At 40.4% G+C, this 10,598-nt stretch overlaps 1 protein-coding gene and 1 non-coding gene across 3 annotated transcripts in view; one reads left to right on the forward strand and one right to left on the reverse strand.

The window, feature by feature from the left end:
* Positions 1-2,609, reverse strand: part of sema5a (sema domain, seven thrombospondin repeats (type 1 and type 1-like), transmembrane domain (TM) and short cytoplasmic domain, (semaphorin) 5A) — a 102,587-nt gene extending 99,978 nt beyond the window's left edge. Inside the window, exons 1-2 of one of the 2 annotated variants that reach the window (XM_007905297.2) lie at positions 2,544-2,609; positions 2,138-2,194 (exon numbers count right to left, since the gene is read on the reverse strand). The gene's annotated coding sequence lies outside the window, so the exon portion shown is untranslated. Of the gene's footprint in view, positions 1-2,137; positions 2,267-2,543 lie in introns of those variants that run through there. The other variant, XM_007905296.2, reaches the window with a different exon arrangement.
* Positions 2,610-10,245: 7,636 nt separating this feature from the next.
* LOC121848187 lies at positions 10,246-10,315 on the forward strand. The gene has a single exon (XR_006084905.1). It is a non-coding gene; the product is annotated as a small nucleolar RNA SNORD123 (small nucleolar RNA).
* The last annotated feature ends 283 nt before the right edge of the window (positions 10,316-10,598 follow it).

A 10,598-nucleotide genomic window follows, 5' to 3' on the forward strand; every position in this document is an offset into this window, starting at 1 on the left:
ATAAACAAGCCCTTTTGCTGCACTGTTAATTTACAGATGACATTTTAAACAAAGTTCCCAAGGAAAACAAAGTGAAATGTAGCTGCAGAATTATTTGGCAAAGGCAGGGGAAATGTATCATCCAACTAGTAAAGCAAACTGGGTTATAATCCCCTCACTTCAAACATTCAACACATCAAATCACAAACTGTTTTTGCTTTGATTATTTCGAATGCATAACATTTGCAAACTGTATTCCTAACCAGGAACGTAGGAAAACAGGAACAGCAAGAAAACATTCAGCCCACTGAGCTGACCCACTAAACACTAAGAACACTGTAACAGCTGCTAATATTATTAATTACTGCACAACATATCTTCACAGTAGTATTGTGTTGTTACCAAGTCACCAGTATGCTTGTATCCCATTAAACACAAATACACCCTCTATACGATGTCTTGTTTATACTCAAATAAAAAGATAGTCAGCACTGTGGCTCAATTTACTGAACAATGTCATTTGCTTTAATTGCATGACAAAGTGCATTTTGAACAACACTATCAATTCCTCTTGAAACCTGGATTTCGTTCTTTTTTAATGATATTTTTTTTTGCCTGGAAAATCCCAGTTGGATGGGATTTGCATGCATTTGCAGTCCTGTGTTGAGCAGCGCCCCCCAGTCGTCAGTCACTTGTATATTTCAGTTCGTTCCTAATGCCCCCAAACTATCTGATGTGCTTTCTCCATAATCTTCAAGAACGCCTTAATTGATCTGCTGCGTTTAAAGTTAATAAGCTATTAAAATGAATTAAAAACACATGCTAATTTTTTTTAAAAAAGAAAAGGGGGGGCGCTGTGAGTCACATCTCCCCAACACTTTAACGCAAGACATCAGCATTAACCTTCAGACTGGAGAAATAATTGCTCTCAATGGCTTAATCGTGGTGCTGATGTTTACCGGTTACATTGCACACGTTGCACAAAGCACCAGTGATCTCCAGAAGCTCTCTCTATCTCTCTATCTCGTTGTCTCTTATCTCTGCAAAGTATTTCACTTGACCCAGGAAAGGTCGCGTCCAGATTTAACCCTGATATAAGGTAGGAATGTAAAAGGGGGGGTTAACCCCCCCCCCCACCCACCCCCAGTCACTCTCAAGAACAGGTCTCTGAGATTGTCAGCATCATTTAAAGACTGACCCTCTTAAACTTCACAATAAGGTCATTGCAATTAAGATCCTTCCTTCCCTTGTATAGACCATCTCTTAGTCACATAGTTGGACTGGAAAATGGGAGAGGGATAAGAAAAAAATAAAACAAATACTGCACAGGGGTGGGTGGCTTTCCCTGTCCTTCTGTGTTTCCCATCCAGTAAAAGCTAAGTCTGATTCTGGTCTCCTCACTGCCAGCAATGCTCTCACCTCAAAGTAGCCCCAAAGTGAACACTGAATTCCAGTGCAAACAGAAAACAGTTATTTGCATTAAGATGCCCTGATAATAATAATGCTACTACTAATAATAATACTACTACTACTACTAATAATAATCCTTGCATTTGATATAGCGCTTTTCACGTCGGGAGGACGTCCCAAAGCGCTTCACAGAACACACTGTAATGTCTATCGATGATCCCACCTCACAAAATACAGGGACTAACACTGGCACAGCAGCAACATTCACCGTGTGCTGCTGCCTGCCTCCCTCCCTGCCTGCTGCCTCCCTCCCTGCCTGCCTGCCTCCCTCCCTGCCTGCTGCCTGCCTTTGCCTCCCTGCCTGCTGCCTCCCTCCCTGCCTGCCTTTGCCTCCCTGCCTGCTGCCTCCCTCCCTGCCTGCTGCCTCCCTCCCTGCCTGCTGCCTCCCTCCCTGCCTGCTGCCTCCCTCCCTGCCTGCTGCCTGCCTGCCTGCCTCCCTCCCTCCCTGCCTGCTGCCTGCCTGCCTCCCTCCCTGCCTGCTGCCTCCCTCCCTCCCTGCCTGCTGCCTGCCTGCCTGCTGCCTCCCTCCCTGCCTGCTGCCTCCCTCCCTGCCTGCTGCCTGCCTGCTGCCCGGGGCTGTGAGCAGATTGCACGGTCCAGCAGGACAGTGGTTGCAAGGGAAAGGGAAAGGGACCCGGCGGGTCAAGCCATCTCCCCCCTAAACAGACATGAACCACACAGCACTTACCCGGCGAACTGTCCAGTTATCCAACAGCATCTATGAGGACGGCGGCGAGAGCCCGACCTGCAGAGGGAAAAAGTTAGCGCAGAGTTTGCAGCAGTTGCGCTGTGTGAGCCTCCGCTCCTCTCTCTCTCTCTCTCTCTGTGTGTGTGTGTGTGTGTGTGCACTTCACTGACACACTCCCCCTCTCCTCTCTCTCCCTCTCTCTCTCTCTCTCCTGTCAGTCTCCCTGTGTTTGTGGGAGGGAGGGAGGGAGGGAGGGCGCTGCACGGTTGCAGTGGTACAGTCACGGCGGAGGGACGGCTGCACTCTCGCAGCAATCACACTCGCACTGTCACAGCAAACACGCGCCGCTCGCAGGTACCACCAGAGCAACACACCGCTTCGCTACTGCCCCCCGAATAAAGCTCACCTCGTGAGATTGCACCGAGGCTCACAGCTGCACACAACTTGCCCCACACACTCACTTCTCCCCACTGCCAAACTTGGGAATGTCCCCTGTTAGCACAGCTTTGGCACATTCCGGCACAGTTTGCAGTCGCTGAGACGTGGCATAACTCAACCAACTCAGCGCACTTTATCTACAGGTACACACCGAGTGACTTAAATAACGTGCATCAAAAGTATGAAACCCATTGCATATCTCTTTTAAATGTGTTTTTATCAACTTCTTTTGCCTGCAGGTAGTTGAACCGTCAGCTTATTCGTCAATATCAGTTCTGTCCTCTCCTGGAACATCTGGAAGGCTTTATTCAGCACAAGTTAAACTTTTCACTTACATTTCTTCGCGTGTTTCATTTTCAGATAGTCCATCAACGATTATTTGTGCGAGATGTTATTCTAATCATTGCACTGAATATTTTTTACACGGCTGTATTTCCATTGGCATTAAAATATCAATTTCTAAAACAATAATTAGAACCAGATGATGTGCTCCAAAGCTTTTTGAACATTTTACAAACGCTTTTATTCTAACATATTTCAATATAACGTTTCTCTCTGTAGCTAACTTTCTCGTTCTAAATCTTTTACCTCTATTATATTTTTACAAACGACACCCTTTTCAATAAACTCTAGAAATGCTGATCATGTTGTATTCTTCTGGTTCTGAATTTGTTTTTACCTTTCAAAAATCTTTTCAAGCACTTGCAAACTATTTTCCCCCTAAACGTTACACAAGCTCAATTTTATTTCTGAACTTTTCCTTGTATGAATTTGTGCTGTACATTTAAATCCTTTTGTTGGATGCCAAATGAGTACGTTTTCCTTTTTATTTTCCAATTCAGAAAACTAGTTGAGCTAACAAGTGAGCTTACATTTTACAACATCCAGCAAATTTGCATCAGATACTAGAATACGACTTTAATTCTTGCTAAACCAACAAATTTGCTTGAGTGGCTGATTTTTGGTGATAATTTAACTTTTTTTGTTTTATGTGGCTTCCTCTCCAGGCCACTAAGGACCCAAAAATGGGTGCAATGCGCAGATCACCCACCACCGTGACACTGACTCCAAAGCATTTGCCTTTAGTAAGCTCTTTACAAACATAAATTCAGTTGGCATTATAAAAATATTAATAATAATCCTTGCATAATCCTTGCTATAGTGCCTTTCACTATGAGAAAGCGCCACATGGGATATACTGTAAAATGTTGTGACTCCATGCGTTCGGTCACTTTTTAAAAAAATAACTGAGGATCTTTTTTAGATGCAATACAGCTGGTTGAGTTTGTTGACTCACTTTTATATTTGCTGTTTTTTGATCAGCCAGATGTCTAACATATGAGGGAACCCATCCCCATGCTTAAGAGTATCCAAACTAAGCTGAGAATTCCATGCATCCCACCAAACACATGAAAATCCCAGAGATAAATTGTTGGAATGGAATGTACACTCTCTCCCTGGATGGACTTATCCTGCTTACCTAATTCTGGAAAGGATTTGACACAGGTTGGCAAGAGCCAAGGCTTGGGGATCCCAGAGTTTGCGTTGGGGTAACTGCTGGAGTCTAACCAGCTGTATAGTTTGCTATTGAGCGCATGCCTGGCAAGCTTTCCCACTGCTTGTCCTGCTAGGATCACCCTACCCATTAGGGCTTTAGCTTGCAGGGTTAACGGGAGCTGAGTGAGAACAACCCTGACCGGTCTGCTCTTCCAAGTTCTGCCGATGAGCCAGGCTGGCTGGGCTGTCATCAGTAGTGCCCTGGAATACTGCGGACCTGCCTGGCTCAGGAACTGGATAACAGAGACCACCACAGAGTGTGGGCTTGATTCTGATATTCCATTGCCAAACATGTCACCTTGGAGTCAGTTCCTGGAGGTGGTCCTAGGTGTACAAATAGTGGGATGGTTGCCAGATAGTGCTCTCAATGGGAAGCTCGGTGGTTTTAGCTGTTGGAACACCTGCGGTACCCCAATGCACACTCTCTAAGAGTTCACATTCCTTGGCTCACTGATCTATGCCAAATACACTCTGGAAGTAGGTAAGCAGGATGTGTTTCTCCAGAGGGAGATAGTATACATTCTATTCCATAGGTGGCATTCATATGTGAAATTCTCAGTTTGGTTTAGGTACTCTTGACACGCTGATGGAGTTCCGCATGTGTCAGATACCCAGCTGATCAAATATCTTGACAATCCTTCTATCTCAGTCTCTGTCTCTCTCTCTCTCTCTCTCTCTGCCATGCAATCTCTAATAATAAAAATAATAATAATATTATTATTTTATTATTAATCTCTCTTTCTCTGTCAAACTTTTTTGTCTCTTTCTGTGGTTTCCTCTATCTTCAAGTCTCTGCTGTACAAAGTATCAAAGGGTTATTGTTGAGCTTTAGTACAAATTCAATCATACACCACTGAAAACAATTGCTTAATTTAGATTTGTTTTAGATAAAATTCAGGAGAAAATCCACCAAAAAGGGTATTTATCTATGAAAATCAATTAAAATGATTTAGTGGTCTTTATAGGGAATAATGAAGGCATTCTCAGCACCAAGTTATAATTTCCTTCAGAGTAGAAATAAATATACTAATTTATTAACTCTCTGGAAAGACTATTTTTTGTACTTTCTTACAATGCATCAGGAAGCCACCAGTCTGCACCAGTCTATATAATTACATGAATATATAACATCACGATAAAACCTAGCCACCATTTTGCAATCTTAAATAACGAGACAAAATGGTTTTTCAGGCTAAGTTTATGGTACTGATCCTGTTCATCGTGTTCAGGTCTCAGACACCTACAATGCAGGACCTGAACAGACATGATTTCCCTTCTATCTTTTCATAAGTCTGTTTAGCTGAGGAGAGGCAATGGCTATAAGTCATGTTCAGCACAGTGACATTGGATGTGAAAAACATCGAGATTTGGAATACAATATAAATGACATGGACTCATTGAAATAAATATCCTTCCTGAGGTAAGAATTACCTAATCCAGAAAGCACAGCCTTTGTCATGTGATTGCACTATGAGAATAGCTAAACAATAATAATAACAACCACTTGCATTTATATAGTGCCCCTCAAACAGAGTAGCATCCCAGAGCACTAGACAATGGTGGAGGACGAGGCTGAGCCAGGAGGAGGGGGGAAATTGACCGTAGACACGGTCCAAGAGGAAGGTTTTCATGTGCGACCTGAAGATGAGGAATGATGGGATTGAGGGAGAATGTTCCAGAGTTTTGGGGCTTTACCCAATGCGCTTTTCATTTTAGGAGCGGAACCGCTGGGCTCCAGATGAAACAACTGTACGGATGTGGTGAAGGCCTGCAACTTAAACGATAATGGCCAAAAATTCCAAACAATAAATACAGATTATTTGTAGAATTAACACTATACACTACAACATGTGTCTATGCATTACATAACAAATTAAATAAGTAGGTTCTGAGGAACAACTGTAGAAAATAAAAAGTTTTTTCCCTACTGAAAACTCCCATTAAAATGTTAAAATAATGATATCTGTGGTAAGATTACACAAAAAATTCACATTAAACCTGCAAATTAGAGTTAGTGTTAAATTGTAAACTTTCACCTGTGTCGAGATTTGCTCTATTAATGTAACATTTCAGAGGGCATAGAACTTGGCAAATTCTTCCATACAGACTTTTAAAAAGTATAGAAAATCATCTACAAAATTAAATTGAATTTAACAGTTTGCAAAATTCTGGATAGTTTGAAATGGCATGTTAATAGGGTAAATCTAGACTCAAGTGGAATTTTATCCCCAATAATCTGTATTAGAAGTATAAATTTTCTCCGTATTAAGCAATTTTACTCTGTCTGAATTTTGTCAGTAATTCTTATAACATACAAACCAGTAAAAAATCTTTTATTAATAATTATTTTATTTGTTATCTAATTTTTACTTAGATTGAATGAGAAACCATTGAATGGTAGTAAAATGTTAAATCTTATTTAGCATAAAAAGTCAGAGAGATAACATTTGGAACCTGGCATTATTCATTGTAAAACATTGGAAATTAGTTAAGTGGCCAGGATTCCTGAATTGTAAGAAATGCACCATTTGTAAGCATTACTGAAATTGTATCAGCCAGAGTCAATACACATACAGTAATAAGTACTTCACATTTCTAATGCAACAAATGAGGCAATAAAGTAATTAAAAAATGGAAATAGTCCATGAATACAGACGTGGATTATGGATTTCAAAGTGGTAATGGCTGAATGGCAAACTCAGAAAAGGCGAGTTTTCAGATGAGTGCAGCCAGTCTTGATGGACATGAGAATACAGTAATGATGTGAGATTTTTGATGGGGATTTTCCTCCACAAGTTGGAAAAGAGACACTAAATGTGGAACTACATGATGGGCAGCATCAATACCATCTCCGTCATTAAGAAGACCAGAGGTCAGAAACAACTCCGCAACTTAAAGACAAGCACAATTGTAAAGGAACACTGTTGCACAGTAAGTCATACTGTATATGTAAGGGTAAAAATACGTTTTAAATAATATACATTAAGAACCTGTATTAGCAGAAACATGCTTAGCAATAATGTAAAGAGTGTAAATAACAAAGGTGTGCATATCACAATGATCATATTATAAATGACAGTGAATGTACTGCAGTAGGAGTTTTACAGGCACAAAATCACTGTATCTCAATCCTGCTCATGAAACTGGCACCCAACCAGAGGGCAACAGGTGGTGGACCTTACACTCCAAACAACGGCTGCCAAATGAGGAAGTCACAGTCAAACGCTTCAGGAAGGAAACACCTTGGAAGGCATGGGAATGTGAGATGTGTAGAGAAATATATTATTTCTAAGACTAATATTATTCAGATGCATGAATTGCATAATATGACATAAGAATGTATGTATAAATACTGATTGTGCATAAGTTCATCAGAAGCCAAGTAATCACAAGGTTGCAGTTGTATCAGCGAAGAATCAAAGTGTAATGCAGAACCCAAATGAATTTGCATTTTACTGTTAACATATCATCTGCTCTCTTCACAGACAGAACAAGGAGAATCCATTGAAGTGTCTCCTGCACTGCAGGAAAACCACATATCAAAGCACAAACTATCTCCATCCATTCTTAAAGCAAGTGCGGGTACAGATACCTAAATTGTGGGAGGTTTTGATATTGCTAGAGAAGAACTGGATGAGACAAGTAGACAAAACTACAAGTGGCAGAAAGGGGGCAATGAATGAGCAGTTAGTAAAGGGCAGTAATGCTAGTAAAGAAACACGCTACTCCCCTAACTGATTTGGATAACAATATAAACCCGGTTTAGAACAGAGCATCATGCATCAAAACTATGTTGCAGAGTACCTTACCTTCTATACAACACCATTAAAAAGTTTACTGGGTCATTTGGAGCAGTTTAACCCTCAAATATCTAGTGCCATGTCTAGTGGAACAGAGTATTAGTTGGCTTCACTGCAGTCTTCCATTAAGGACGCGGTAACAACAGTATCTGGAGTGGAGACCTCTTTACTCAGATCAGAGATATTATAATAATAATAATAATCTTTACATTTGGTAGGATGCCTTTCACATCAAGTCTCAAAGCACTTCATATAACAACAACAACAACAAAAAATTGTATTTATATAGCATCCTTCATGCAGGTTAGTGTCCACTGTATGTTTTGTGGGCGAACGAGGCAGTCAATTTGCTCACAGCAGTGTCCCACAAACAACAACAACTTGTATTTATATAGCACCCTTCACGAATGGTAGCGTCCCAGAGCACAACAGTCATGAGGTGAACAGGATTATAACAGGAAGGGAGTTTCTCCCGTTATCTTGGACAACAATCCTCCATATGAAATTGATCATTCAGTTAATGGCTTTTTGTGGGTGGTTTCTACGTTCACCTACAAAACACACAGTGATTGCACTTTACAGTAAAATTCGGTGAATCGCTTTGAGCCCTCCTCCTGTGTGAAAGATATTATATAAAATGCAAGGATTATTATTATTATTAATACCTCGTCAATACTCTCTTGTGTTGCTATAGAAACATTGAGGACAAAACTGCAAGATGTAGTCAAGATCAAATTTAGCTTTTTGGAAAACAGTCGTGGGTAACCATGATAGAGTGATTTCAAAAGCAAACCCATCAGTAGGTATCTTCACAAGATGGCCTCCAGCACTGGAATGTGTGGAGTAGGATTTGGTTGACATTCATGTCAGTGAGATTTCTGTAACATCGCATAGCCTTACACCAGCGTGGGGAGCCATGGCCACGTGAAAATCAATGGTTCCAACATTGCAAAATGCCTTTCATTTGCAAATTCATTTGGAATGGCTAACAGGTTCAATGTGTAAAGGGAATACACTGCAGTTGATTTGAAAGGATTTAAAGTCAATATTGACAGAAGCATACCAGTGGAGAATATACAACCAGAATGGGTAGTGACACTAAAGTAAGAATAAGCTGAGTCAAGTTACTTGGGATAATTAAACCAAATGGTAAGGGAATGTAGACCTTTCCTGTTTATTGCCAAATGCCTTATTTATATAAACCAAAGCTGTTATTGTTTTCATTATGATCGTTACTCCTATTTCATACTCCTTAATAGTGTTGACTCGTTTAACCACATGGGTTAAGGTCTCATAATTTTCCTGCAGTGTGATTTTATTGCTTGCTTAAAAATTGGCTAAAATTGTTAGAAAACTGACCTCCCATTGGCTGCTGTTTCTAGAAAGCTAAAGTCTCTTTAATCTTCATAGCTCCCCCACCCCCTTCCTTAACTTGTAGTCAGTCATTTTTCTCTTTTTTAACCTTTTAATGCCAGTAAATATCTTTTGTGGTGTGGTGACTAGGTTTATCAGATGAGGTTGGACCAATTTCCTGTAGAATCATAGCATAATTTCTCTAAACTTATATTCTACTGCTCACTCTTTACCCCCAACCTCACCAGGCTCCACTAGTTGCCAGTCTTTCAAGATCCTCACTCTGCCCTTCAAATCCATTCATGAACTTGATTCACCTTACCTTTGCAATCTCAGGCCATATTCTCCTGCCTATACGCTATATTCCGCCACCACTGGTCTATTGCTTGCTTTTCACTATCCTGCTGTCGGTGGTGGTACATTCATGCTGGTGAACAGAAACAATTCTCATTTTTTTTGGCCCCAGTATCAGCAGGAAGCACTCCAAAGCATAGTTATAGTGCAAATTAGATCAACAATAAAGCTCTTTCTGCACTTGGGTACAGGGTGCAATATATCCAACAACAAAGGAGAATTTGTTAGTCCATGAATGTACCATTTCATTTCCACTATACTCAACCTTATGGCCTCTCTGAGATTGTCATTTAAGTGCCAAATTGCAGGCAGTTTTGTGCTGTGGACTAACACCCACTGGGTACTGGCTTGGATCAGATCAAACCCATTTCACACAGGGTTGTTGTAGGCCATATCAGTCTCAGCTACATTTGACCAGGTCACAAGGTGAAAGGAGAACATGCTACCTTATTATGTCAGCTAGGCTTCACAAAATACTTTAGACTGTTTAAAAAATTATAGTATTTTGTATTTTCAATATTGGATGAATTTAGAAGTAACTTGACGTCTTTCAATATCATGACACCATACTGCAGTTAATGTTAGTGGGATGAACTTTCTAGCTGAATTGAAAATGATGACTTTAAGGGGTGTTGAAATAATCTGATGTAAAATGCCATCCATTTCCTGATTCACAATTTGCATCACCTTAAACCTCACATATATCTGCACATTTATCAGTCTGTAAATGACCCTTTGCTGATCACTTTATTTCCCTTTGTTTTTACTTCTGGATCCTGTCAACAGCCTTACAAACCTACAGCAAGATGACCATCCTACAAGACAAGAGTAAAATTAATTTGATGCCATGTGATCATCAAAGGTAGAATTTAATTCAATATATTTATAAACCGCATCTTTTACCAATATAGGCAATAAAATAATAAAATACTTATTTAAATAAATATACTGTGACTTTG

The sequence above is a fragment of the Callorhinchus milii genome, unplaced genomic scaffold, assembly GCF_018977255.1.
Source record: "Callorhinchus milii isolate IMCB2004 unplaced genomic scaffold, IMCB_Cmil_1.0 Scaffold2, whole genome shotgun sequence".
NCBI lineage: Eukaryota > Metazoa > Chordata > Chondrichthyes > Chimaeriformes > Callorhinchidae > Callorhinchus > Callorhinchus milii.